The 12504-nt window shown below is 47.1% G+C and overlaps 1 protein-coding gene across 5 annotated transcripts in view; it reads right to left on the bottom strand.

The window, feature by feature from the left end:
• TP53BP1 (tumor protein p53 binding protein 1) overlaps positions 1-12504 on the bottom strand; it is a 151834-nt gene that overhangs the window by 116489 nt on the left and 22841 nt on the right. For 4 of the 5 annotated variants that reach the window (XM_040342531.1, XM_040342535.1, XM_040342533.1 and 1 more), the window contains exon 1: positions 6839-6980. The exons of the other annotated variant lie outside the window; for it this stretch is intronic. The gene's annotated coding sequence lies outside the window, so the exon portion shown is untranslated. Of the gene's footprint in view, positions 1-6838; positions 6981-12504 lie in introns of those variants that run through there. 5 annotated transcript variants of the gene reach the window in all.

Genomic DNA, 12504 nt, shown 5'->3' with positions numbered 1-12504 from the left:
CACTGTCATCTTCTTCCCTCTAATTAGAACCCCCAAACATTACATATATTTTTTTATTCCAATACCCTAGAGAATAAAATGGCGGTCGTTGCAATACTTTGTCACACCGTATTTGCGCAGCGGTCTTACAAGCGCACTTTTTTGGGGAAAAAAATACACTTTTTTTAATTATAAAATAAACAGTAAAGTTAGCCCAATTTTTTTTGTATATTGTGAAAGATAATGTTATGCTGAGTAAATTGATACACAACATGCCACGCTTCAAAATTGCGTCCACTCGTGGAATGGCGACAAACTTTTACCCTTTAAAATCTCCATAGGTGATGCTTAAAAAAATTCTACAGGTTGCATGTTTTGAGTTAAGAGGAGGTCTAGGGCTAGAATCATTGCTCTCGCTCTACCAATCGCAGCGATACCTCACGTGTGCAGTATGAATACCGTTTACATATGTGTTCGCTTTTGCGCGCGAGCTGGACGGGGCGCGTTTTCTGGCTCCCAACTTTTTTAGCTGGCTCCTAGATTCCAAGCAAATTTGTCAAACCCTGTGTTGGACTTGGTCTTTTTTCCATCCTCACCTACTATGTAACTATGCAACTACTTTTATATGGTTCTTTCTGCATCCATTTACAACATAATCAAAACCAAGTATTACATTTAAAAAAAACTCCAGATTTAGAGACTTCCATTCTCTTGGTTGCGTTTCTCGACGTTTTTAAGTCTTTCACAGCCAGGAGCAATGCCTCAATCCATCGCAACCTCGCTTTTAGCCATACTGCCTGCTGACATCGGTGATTAACAGAAGAAAAAGCACAGAGTGAATCCGCACAGCACAATATCAACTACAGCAAGACATACAGCTACACAGCGGGAGGACAGGCCATAATAACTACTGTAATGGCAGCTGGCTCCAAATCCATTGAGGTGTTCTTCGCAAGGATTCCTACTAGGGAGTGTTAATAAACAGCAACCGTTTTTATCTGCCCACATACAAAATAAATATGCGCTCAGATTGTATAGTATGTTTCATGACAAGCTCTATACTGTACAGTATGATAGAGATTATTTTATATACTCTCAAGTGCTTGGTAACAACAAGTTGTTAATCAGCCAATCACATGGAAGCAACTCAATGCGTCTAGGCATCTAGACGTGGTGAAGATGACTTGAAGTTCAAACCAAGAATCAGAATGCGGAAGAAAGGAGATTAAAGTGACTTTGAATGTTGGTGCCAGATGGGCTGGTCTGAGAATGTCAAAAACTGCTGATCTACTGGGATTTTCACACGCACAATAGAGCTGCACGATTACTCATGGAGAGAATCGCGATCTCGATTCTCCCCGTGGGATGACCTGCGATTCTTCTGTGTCACCACCGGTTCCACGTAACCAGCGTGGAACGCAAATGGCGCCGATATCGGAAACAGACGACAGCAGCCTGCACCGCTGGATGGATGCCTGGGCTTCTCTCACAGTTCTGTAGTATGTATCCATGCGCCACCCAGTGGTTGCCGGCGGTACTGCTTCTGATGTATTAATCTTTCTCACAGTTCTGTACAACTGTGTGTATCCATGCGCCACCCAATGGTTGCTGGCGGTACTGCTTCTGATGTATAAAAGACCAGTGATATGTCTATAATGTTAAAGACCATATAACTCCTATGAAAAAAGCAGAATCAAAGTTTGAAAAAAGCGTGGCGGCCGATAGCCGATTTATGATGCTGATTTTTTTGGGCCAATATCCCCCCCCTCCTTCATCTCATAAAATCTAACCGTTAGACCCCTTTCACACTGGGGCGTTTTTGGGCTAAACAGTAAAGTTAGCCCAAAATTTTTTTTTATGTCCAAAAGTTTTCATCACACACACACTATATATATATATATATATATATATATATATATATATATATATATATATATATATATATATATATATATATATATATATATATATATATATATATATATATATATATATATATATATATATATATATATATATATATATATATATATATATATATATATATATATATATATATATATATATATATATATATATATATATATATATATATATATATATATATATATATATATATATATTATATATAAACACAAAAACAGGTAATGAAAACTTGGACGAAAAAAAAAATATGGGCTAACTTTACTGTTTAGTTATTTTTTTTTTTATTATTTGTTAAAGCATATTTTTTCCCAAAAAAATGTGTTTGAAAGACCGCTGCGCAAAGACCGTGCAACATTAAAGGGGTGGTTCACCCTAAAAACTACTTTTTCTTATTACACTGGCCCCCCACATTACAATACGATTAAGGCTATTATTTTTTTTTTGATGCTGTACATACCTTTGTACAGCATATTCACCTGTGGCTTCCGGCTTGCGAGTCCCGCGGGAGTGGGCGTTCCTAACATGTCTGTGATTGACATTTTGACCAAAAACGAGCTCCACCCCCGTCGTGTAAGCCGCGTCACAATTGGCGAAAGGAGCCGAACGGCGATGCGCATGCGCAGTATAGCGCCGACTCGCCGTTCGGCTCCTTTCGCCAACTGTGACGCGGCTTACGCGACGGGGGGGGAGCTCGTTTTTGGTCAAAACGTCAATCACAGACATGTTAGGAACGCCCACTCCCGCGGGACTCGCAACCCCGAAGCCACGGGTGAATATGCTGTACAAAGGTATGTACAGCATCAAAAAAAAATAATAATAGCCTTAATCGTATTGTAATGTGGGGGGCCAGTGTAATAAAAAAAAGTAGTTTTTAGGGTGAACCACCCCTTTAAATATTGCAGCAATCGCTATTTTATTTCCTAGGGTCTCTGCTAAAAAAAAAAAATTATATAATGTTTGGGGGTTCCAAATGATTTTCTAGCAAAAAATACAGGATTTTTACTTGTAAGCAACAAGTGTCAAAAAAGATTTAGCCTTTAAAGCGGGAGTTCACCCTAAAAAAAAAATTTAACATTAGATTGAGGCTCATTTTGTCAAGGGGAATCGGGTAGTTTTTTTAAAAACGAAGCAGTACTTACCGTTTTAGAGATAGATCTTCTCCGCCGCTTCCGAGTATGGTCTTTGGGACTGGGCGTTCCTATTTGATTGACAGGCTTCCGACAGGCTTCCGACGGTCGCATCCATCGCGTCACGAGTAGCCGAAAGAAGCCGAACGTCGGCGCGGCTCTATACGGCGCCTGTGCACCGACGTTCGGCTACTTTCGGAAAATCGTGATGCGATAGATGCGACCGTCGCAAGCCTGTCAATCAAATAGGAACGCCCAGTCCCGCAGCCCATACCCGGAAGCAGCGGAGAAGATCGCTCTCTAAAACGGTAAGTACTGCTTCGATTTAAAAAAAAAAATAGCCGGTTCTCCTAGACAAAATGAGCATCAATCTAAGGTTAAAAATTTTCATTTCCGGGTGAACCTCCACTTTAAGACCCCATTCACACCTAAGTGACAAAACGCCCGACGCGGGACGCTTCTGTCGCTAGAGGGGAGAATTCCCATTGCCGTCTATGGAGATGGTTCACATCTCATAGACGCGCAACGCCTGTCGCCTGAAAAAAAGTCCCGAACCCTTTTTTTCACGCGACAGGCGCGTTTTCCCATAGACAGCAATGGGAATACTTTAGAAAAAAAAAAAATGAAACATTTGTAATCGCGGCAAATCTGCCGCTACACGCGAACGCGGCTGTCGCTTAGGTGTGAATGCAGCCTAAATGGTTAAACTGAGAACTCTCCTACATGGAGTTCAGTTCATTGATAAGTAGCAACATTGTATATCTTTTCTCAAAACTTGGCAGACTGCCCAGGGGAGAGAGAAGTCTTCTATGGGAAACTTCAGGCAACTTACATTGACATTACATTTAAATCGGCTTTTTTACAGCACATATCGGCCAGCCGATATATCGGTCGACCTCTAATCGCAACGGGAAAAAGATCGCAATAACGATTCTTGACGATTAATCGTGCAGCTCTAGCGTTGGCCATGAACAGAAGATCTGCCGTGATGAGAGGATCATGTTTGAGGGTTTTTTATTATGTGGATACAACTGATCTACAGTAAAACTTTGGTCTGCGAGCATAATTCATTCCAGAAACATGCTTGTAATCCAAAGCACTTGTATATCAAAGCATTTTTTTTACAGGGTATAAAAGAGAAGAGAAGCACCTCTAAGTGTAGCAATAAGTTGCTAAATGTTGTACCTTCATTAAATGTAACCATATTGCTACACTTAGAGGCTCCTCTCTCCTATTTTATACTTATATACTTGTGACATGACGCTACTCTTATATCAAGACATCGCTTGTATATCAAGGCAAAATTTATTAGAACATTTTGCTTTTCTTGCAAAACGCTCTCAAACCAAGTTACTCTCAAACCAAGGTTTTACTGTATTCAGTTTAAGTTCTTTTTTTTGTTTGTTTTTTCAAACATATTTTGTTTAAACACCAATGTTTAGTAACTGAAGTGCATAAACAAAACATGTAATGCAATTGTTTTAATTCAATAAATGAATTTGAGTAGTTCAACCATGTGCGATTAACCACTTGAGGACCAGCCTATGTAGATATACGTCGGCAGAATGGCGCGGACAGGCATAATCACGTACCTGTACGTGGCCATTTAAATGCCTGCCGCGTGGTCGAACCGTGGGGATCCCCGCAATCGTCTCACAAAGGTATAGAGCGGGGAGATGCTTGTGTAAACAAGCATCTCCCCACTCTGACTAGTGACACTGATCTCGGCTCCGTGTACTCAGAGAGGAGATCAGTGTCATGTGACAGAGCCCATCCCCCCTACAGTAAGAAACACTATGCAGGGAACACTTAACCCTCTACAGCGCCACCTAGTTGTTTACCCTTTCACTGACATTTTCACAGTAATCAGTGCATTTTTATAGCACCGATCGCTGTGAAAATGACAATCCCAAAAGTGTGTCAAAAGTGTCCGCCATAATGTCACATTCGCAGAAAAAAAAAAAAGTATATCACTGATCGCCGCTATAACTATTAAAAAAAAAAATTATAAAAATGCCATAAAACTATCCCCCATTTTGTAAACGCTATTACTTTTGCGCAAACCAAAACGCTTATTGCGATTTTTTTGTAGAATACATATCGGCCTTAACTGAGGAAAAACATTTTTTATATATTTTTGGGTGATATTTATTGTAGCAAAAAAGTTAGAAATATTGATTTTTTTTCAACATTGTCGCTCTATTTTTGTTTATAGCGCAAAAAAAAAAAAACACAATCCACATACAGGTCTCCGTGTGAATCGCACAGCACACAGCGCCATCCGGTACAATCCACATACAGGTCTCAGTGTGAATCGCACAGCACACAGCGCCATCCGGTACAATCCACATACAGGTCTCAGTGTGAATGGGCCTCACTCCCTACTGACAAAATCAAACCGCAGGCTGCAATCAGCGGGATGTACAGTTACTGAACGCAACAGAATTAAGTGTATGGGGCCACGACTAGGGATGAGCTCCTGCTTGATGGCACACTCCACGTGCAGAGCCAGCCAGGAAGTCTGCACGGCGCTGCGCCAATCACAGGCAGGGAGACATTTCCCGATCTCTGCAGCCGAGCATCGGGAATTGCTGTGTGCGTTGTGGTTGTAGGACACACACAGGTGCAGTGCAACATTTATAGGGCGACATATATCCTTTATCAGATTGCATGGTGTGTGGTCATCTTAAGGAGATTGTACATTCTGACTGAATGTTGTGCGGTCATTTGGAGTTCACTGCATTTACTGTTTATCAGATTGCATGGTGTGCTGACACCTAGGAGGAGATTGCATGGTGTGCTGACACCTAGGAGGAGATTGCATGGTGTGCGGATACCTAGAAGGAGATTGCATGGTGTGTGCGGATACCTAGAAGGAGATTGCATGGTGTGTGCGGATACCTAGGAGGAGATTGCATGGTGTGTGCGGATACCTAGGAGGAGATTGCATGGTGTGCGGACACCTAGGAGGAGATTGCATGGTGTGTGTGGACACCTAGGAGGAGATTGCATGGTGTGTGTGGACACCTAGGAGGAGATTGCATGGTGTGTGGACACCTAGGAGGAGATTGCATGGTGTGTGGACACCTAGGAGGAGATTGCATTGTGTGTGTGGACACCTAGGAGGAGATTGCATGGTGTGTGTGGACACCTAGGAGGAGATTGCATGGTGTGTGGACGCCTAGGAGGAGATTGCATGGCGTGTGGACGCCTAGGAGATTGCATGGTGTGTGGACGCCTAGGAGGAGATTGCATGGTGTGTGTGAACACCTAGGAGGAGATTGCATGGTGTGTGGACGCTTAGGAGATTGCATGGTGTGTGGACACCTAGGAGGAGATTGCATGGTGTGTGGACACCTAGGAGGAGATTGCATGGCGTGTGGACACATAGGAGGAGATTGCATGGTGTGTGCGGATACCTAGGAGGAGATTGCATGGTGTGCGGACACCTAGGAGGAGATTGCATGGTGTGTGTGTGTGTGTGTGTGTGTGTGGACACCTAGGAGGAGATTGCACAATGAGATTGCATGGTGTGTGGACACCTAGGAGGAGATTGTACAATCAGATTGCATGGTGTATGGACAGGCCAAGCTCACCATTGATGAGATTTGTACACAATCTGATCACACCAATCAATGATCTCATCCATGCATGGAGTTCAGGTATAAATGACCAATCAGAGCCCCTCTATGCATACACACAGACCCTCCATGCTCTGGTCATGCCTTCCCTTTGTTTCCTATAGGCCACACACAGGAGGTGATGGCGGAGCACCATTCATACATCGTATCTCCTCCCCGACTCACGTTCTCCGCCTCCCCGGGGAAGACACACTCCTGCAGGCTTCAGGCCGGGCTGCTCTACCCCGGATCTCTGCTGGAGGGGAGCACAGGGACTGCCAGCAACACGCTACCTCCTGCCCGGGAACCACGTCACTCCCCCTGCCCCTCCCACTGGACGGAGACTTCAGGGCTGGCAGCCATTGGCCGAGCGGGAAGGAAATCCCGCCTCCTTCAGCATGCTCGGGCTCGCCTTAGTTACTGTTGCTAAGGAGCACAGGGCTGGTCGCCTCCCACTGCTAGATGGAAGCTGGAGACCTTTAACACGTTTAGTATAGAGCGATCTGCCCGTCTGTGCTGCGATCTGACATCTCTATGATCTCTCCTTCCAGTGACATAAGACTCGGCTGACTCCCCCCCCCTTCATACTCACTGCACTGGGGGGGGGGGGGACGTTCTCTGTATGGAGGCGGAGCCTGAATGGAGGGAGACACACTTCTGTGACAACACACTGACCACTCACAGCTCGCAGTGTCACCTTCTACACAATAAAGGGGCGGGGCTCCTTCACATTGCAGTCCTCGGAGGTCTGATATTATATCCCCCTGACTGTCCAATCAGATGTGTGCTCTATGGTGGAGGCACAATCACCAACCTTCCTATCCTGGTAATGTGTGAGAGGGGGGAGAACACAGACATGCCTGGCACCAGCCTCTCCCCGGGGGTCTGCCATGCTCCATCCCTGGTACCAGCCTCTCCCTGGGGGTCTGCCATGCTCCATCCCTGGCACCAGCCTCTCCCCGGGATCTGCCATGCTCCATCCTTGGTACCAGCCTCTCCCCGGGATCTGCCATGCTCTATCCTTGGTACCAGCCTCTCCCCGGGATCTGCCATGCTCCATCCCTGGCACCAGCCTCTCCCCGGGTGTCTGCCATGCTCCATCCCTGGTACCAGCCTCTCCCCGGGATCTGCCATGCTCCATCCTTGGTACCAGCCTCTCCCCGGGGGTCTGCCATGCTCCATCCCTGGTACCAGCCTCTCCCCGGGGGTCTGCCATGCTCCATCCCTGGTACCAGCCTCTCCCCGGGGGTGTCTGCCATGCTCCATCCCTGGTACCAGCCTCTCCCTGGGGGTCTGCCATGCTCCATCCCTGGTACCAGCCTCTCCCCGGGGGTCTGCCATGCTCCATCCCTGGTACCAGCCTCTCCCCGGGGGTGTCTGCCATGCTCCATCTCTGGTACCAGCCTCTCTTTTGGCACATTTTATGTAGTCCCTGTGGGCGCTAATCTCTGTTCCCCTATTACCCTACAGTGATATCTAGCAGTCTGCAGCCACTGTGCCTATTAATTGCAACCTCACTGTGCCCATCAATTGCAACCTCACTGTGCCCATCAATTGCAGCTACTGTGCCATCAATTGCAGCCACATATGCCAATCAATTGCAGCAACTGTACCCTTCAAATGCAGCCACTGTGCCATTAATTGCAGCCACTATGCCCATCAATTGCAGCCACTGTGTCCATCAATTGCAACCACTGTGCCCATCAATTGCAGCCACTGTGCCCATCAATTCTAACCACTGTGCCCATCAATTGCAACCACTGTGCCCATCAATTGCAGCCACTGTGTCCATCAATTGCAGCCATTATGCCCATCAATTGCAGCCACTGTGCCATTCAAATGCAGCCACTGTGCTATCAATTGCAGCCACTGTGCCCATCAATTGCAGCCACTGAGCCCATCAATTGCAGCCACTGTGCCCATCAATTCCAACCACTGTGCCCATCAATTGCAGCCACTGTGCCCATCAATTCCAACCACTGTGCCCATCAATTGCAACCACTGTGTCCAATAATTGCAGCCACTGTGCCCACCAATTGCAGCCACTATGCCCATCAATTGCAGCCATTATGTCCATCAATTGCAGCCACTGTGTCCATCAATTGCAACCACTGTGCCCATCAATTGCAGCCAGTGTGCCCATCAATTCCAACCACTGTGCCCATAAATTGCAGCCACTGTGCCCATCAATTGTAACCTCACTGTGTCCATCAATTGCAGCCACTGTGCCCATTAATTGCAGCCACTGTGCCCACCAATTGCAGCCTCACAGTGTCCATCAATTGCAGCCACTGTGCCCACCAATTGCAGCCTCACAGTGCCCATCAATTGCAGCTACTATGCCCATCAATTTCAGCCACTGTGCCCATCAATTGCAGCCACTGTGCCCATCAATTGCAGCCACTGTGCCCATCAATTGCAGCCACTGTGCTCATCAATTGCAGCCACTGTTCACATCAATTGCAACCTCATTGTGTCCATCAACTGCAGCCAATGTGACCCCAGCCGAGTCAGGCAGTGGCGAGCTGTGGGATGGGTGGCAGGTCAGGCGGCGGCTCCTGTGTCCTCCATGCTTCCGCCGTGCATCTTTTCTTTCCTTCTGCTAGGCATCCAATAGGATCACCTGTCCTTTCAGTCAATCAGGTGATGGATATCAGACCCGCACTTCCTGATTGGTGGAGAGGCGATTCCGTGTTAGAAAAGCAAATATTAAAGTTGAAAGGAGGAAGATTAGCAGATTCAGGCGTAATGATAGGAAACAGTCCTGCTCCCAAATGTAACACTTCTCTGCGCCACTCCCCGCCGGAGTGGGTTCAGTGCACCCGGACAGGCCTCCTCACTGACCTGGCAGCCGGAGTATCACTCGGACAATTATAGGAATAAGTCTCTGCCACAGACCCTCCTTGGTGAACTTAAACTTGGGAGAAAGTCTCTGCCACAGACCCCTCTCAAAGAGCCTCAGAAGATACCTCTGCCACAGGTCCCCTCTGGGTAGAATTCTTGGAGATATGCCTCCTTGGCTGAGTTACGTCTGGATCTCCTTCAACTTGTCGCCCGGGTACCGACTGACAGGTGATTAGTCCCGCAGTGTCCGGCTACCTGTGATCCTCGGTGGTCTCGTCCAAGCCCTATTGGACCGCCAGCCTCTCACAGGCGCTCCTCAGACCAACTCCCCACCGAACAGCACCCAGCTTGGGATCTTCAAAAAGGGGGAACCCAGCAGCTCACTGGATACCCATTGCTGGTTCAGATGCTCCCCCGGGCCAACATGGTCCCGGAACCAGGAACACTGCGTGACACGCACGCCCCGGCCAGGTAGGCCATAGCGCCGGTGTGCCGTGATGTGGCCACCCTAAAGGTGGGTGCCACACTGGACGAAGAAGACCCAGAACAATGGCGTCTGTCCCATAAATACCCCTCCCCAGCATGCACAGCGAGGACAAACCCTCGTCATTGGCTGCTGGGAAACAGCACCCAAACCTCGACTCCACTGCTGCCACCTGCAGTACCGGGGTTGGAAGAACACCCCAGCACAGCAGAATGGGCTCACAGTACAGCCAAGCTGAGACAGAGACCACAATTTGCCACTAACAATCTGGATCAGAGTTTAACTACACTCTGATCTATACTTAAATTTGACTAGCACCAGTACTGAAAAGTACAGGGGCACTACAAGTATATTAAGATCTGTCCTGCTGTATTCATGTAACATTTTCAAAGCCTAAAGGTTTAGCGCTGAGCAGTGCGGGGTGTACCAAGATGGCCTCCGCCACCTTCCTACTGCTGGCATCCAGCTTCTTTCACAATGTAACATAAAACAGCATCACAGATGTCAATATATTATATTTATTACAGTGGGGCGAAAAAGTATTTAGTCAGCCACCAATTGTGCAAGTTCTCCCACTTAAAAAGATGAAAGAGGCCTGTAATTGTCATCATAAGTATACCTCAACTATGAGCGACAAAATGTGGAAACAAATCCAGACAATCACATTGGAAAGAATTTATTTTCAAATTATGGTGGAAAATAAGTATTTGGTGAATGACCTGCAGAGAGCTGGGACCAATGTAACAAAGGCTACCATCAGTAAAACACTAAGCCGCAGGGACCTGCGGTGGCTCAACGCGATTGGCACTGCGCTGACAAACCATTCACCTCTGCAGCTAGAGGTTCGGATCCCGGTCTCAGCTACATGTGAATTGAGTTTGGAGGTCTTAGCCCAGCTCCCGGTGGGTGTGCTATGCGAGGTAAGCTTGCGCTTAGTACGCCCACCCCCCTCCCACAAAAACCACCACACTTACACACACTCGAAATTGGGTTAACATGCACGCACTTTGACCACGCAGTCTCTAAAAAGAGAGGCGAAGGACTAACGGGGCTGGTTGAGCAGGCTAGATCCTCTCACTCCCTTATAGGGAGTCCCTCTGCCCCGTTGGGCTTCAAAGCGGAGCAGGTAGGGCGGGCTGTGTGGGAGGACCCCCTCACACACCCACCATTGCCACCCGGGGCATGGAGAAAGGTGGCAGATTGCCTCATGGGGAGGCCTGCCTACTCCCAACTCCTGCAGTCCGGCTCCTCTCTCGAGTACACGCACAAAATACACTTTAAAAAAAAAAAAAACAACACACTACGCCGCCAGGGACTCAGATCCTGCAGTGCCAGATGTGTCCCCCTGCTTAAGCCAGTACATGTCCAGGCCCATCTGAGGTTTGCTAGAGAGCATTTGGATGATCCAGAAGAGGATTGGGAGAATGTCTTATGGTCAGATGAAACCAAAATAGAGCTGTTTGGATGAAACACAACTCGTCGTGTTTGGAGGAAAGAGAATGCTGAGTTGTAACCAAAGAACACCATACCTACTGTGAAGCATGGGGGTGGCAACATCATGCTTTGGGACTGTTTCTCTGCAAAGGGAACAGGTCGACTGATCCGTGTACATGAAAGAATGAATGGGGCCATGTATCGTGAGATTTTGAGTGCAAACCTCCTCCCATCAGCAAGGGCATTGAAGATGAAACGTGGCTGGGTCTTTCAGCATGACAATGATCCCAAACACACCGCCCCGGCAACGAAGGAGTGGCTTTGCAAAAAGCATTTTAAGGTCCTGGAGTGGCCTAGCCAGTCTCCAGATCTCAATCCCATAGAAAACCTTTGGAGGGAGTTGAAAGTCCGTGTTGCCCAGCGACAGCCCCAAAACATCACTGCTCTAGAGGAGATGTGCATGGAGAAATAGGCCAACATACCAGCAACAGTGTGTGACAACCTTGTGAAGACTTAGGCCCCTTGCACACTGGGGCGTTTTTCATGCGGTACAGCGCTAAAAATAGCGCTGCTATACCGCATGAAAAATCATGCCCTGCAGTGTTCAATGTGAAAGCCCGAAGGCTTTCACATTGAAGCGGTGCGCTAGCAGGAGCGCTCCAAAAGTCCTGCTAGCCGCATCTTTACCGCGGTATAGGAGCGGTGTGTTTACCGCTCCTATACCGCGCCTTCCCATTGAAATCAATGGGAAAGCACGGTAATACCGCCGTATTAACCCTTTTTCAGCCGCTAGCGAGGGTTAAAACCTCACCGCTAGCGCCCGAATATCGCGGTAAATACGACGGTATAGCCGCGCTACAAATAGCGCGGCTATACCGTCACCGCGGCTCCACGCTGCAATGTGAAAGCAGCCTTACAGAAAACATTTGACCTCTGTCATTGCCAACAAAGAATATATAACAAAGAATTGAGATTAACTTTTGATATTGACCAAATACTTATTTTCCACCATAATTTGCAAATAAATTCTTTCTAAATCAGACAATGTGATTGTCTGTCTGAAAAAAGATAGCAGGCAGCCAGCGCTGAA

Source organism: Rana temporaria, chromosome 3 (assembly GCF_905171775.1).
Source record: "Rana temporaria chromosome 3, aRanTem1.1, whole genome shotgun sequence".
Lineage (NCBI taxonomy): Eukaryota > Metazoa > Chordata > Amphibia > Anura > Ranidae > Rana > Rana temporaria.
Note: the sequence above shows the minus strand (reverse complement) of the source record. Positions and strands in the feature narration are given on the sequence as shown.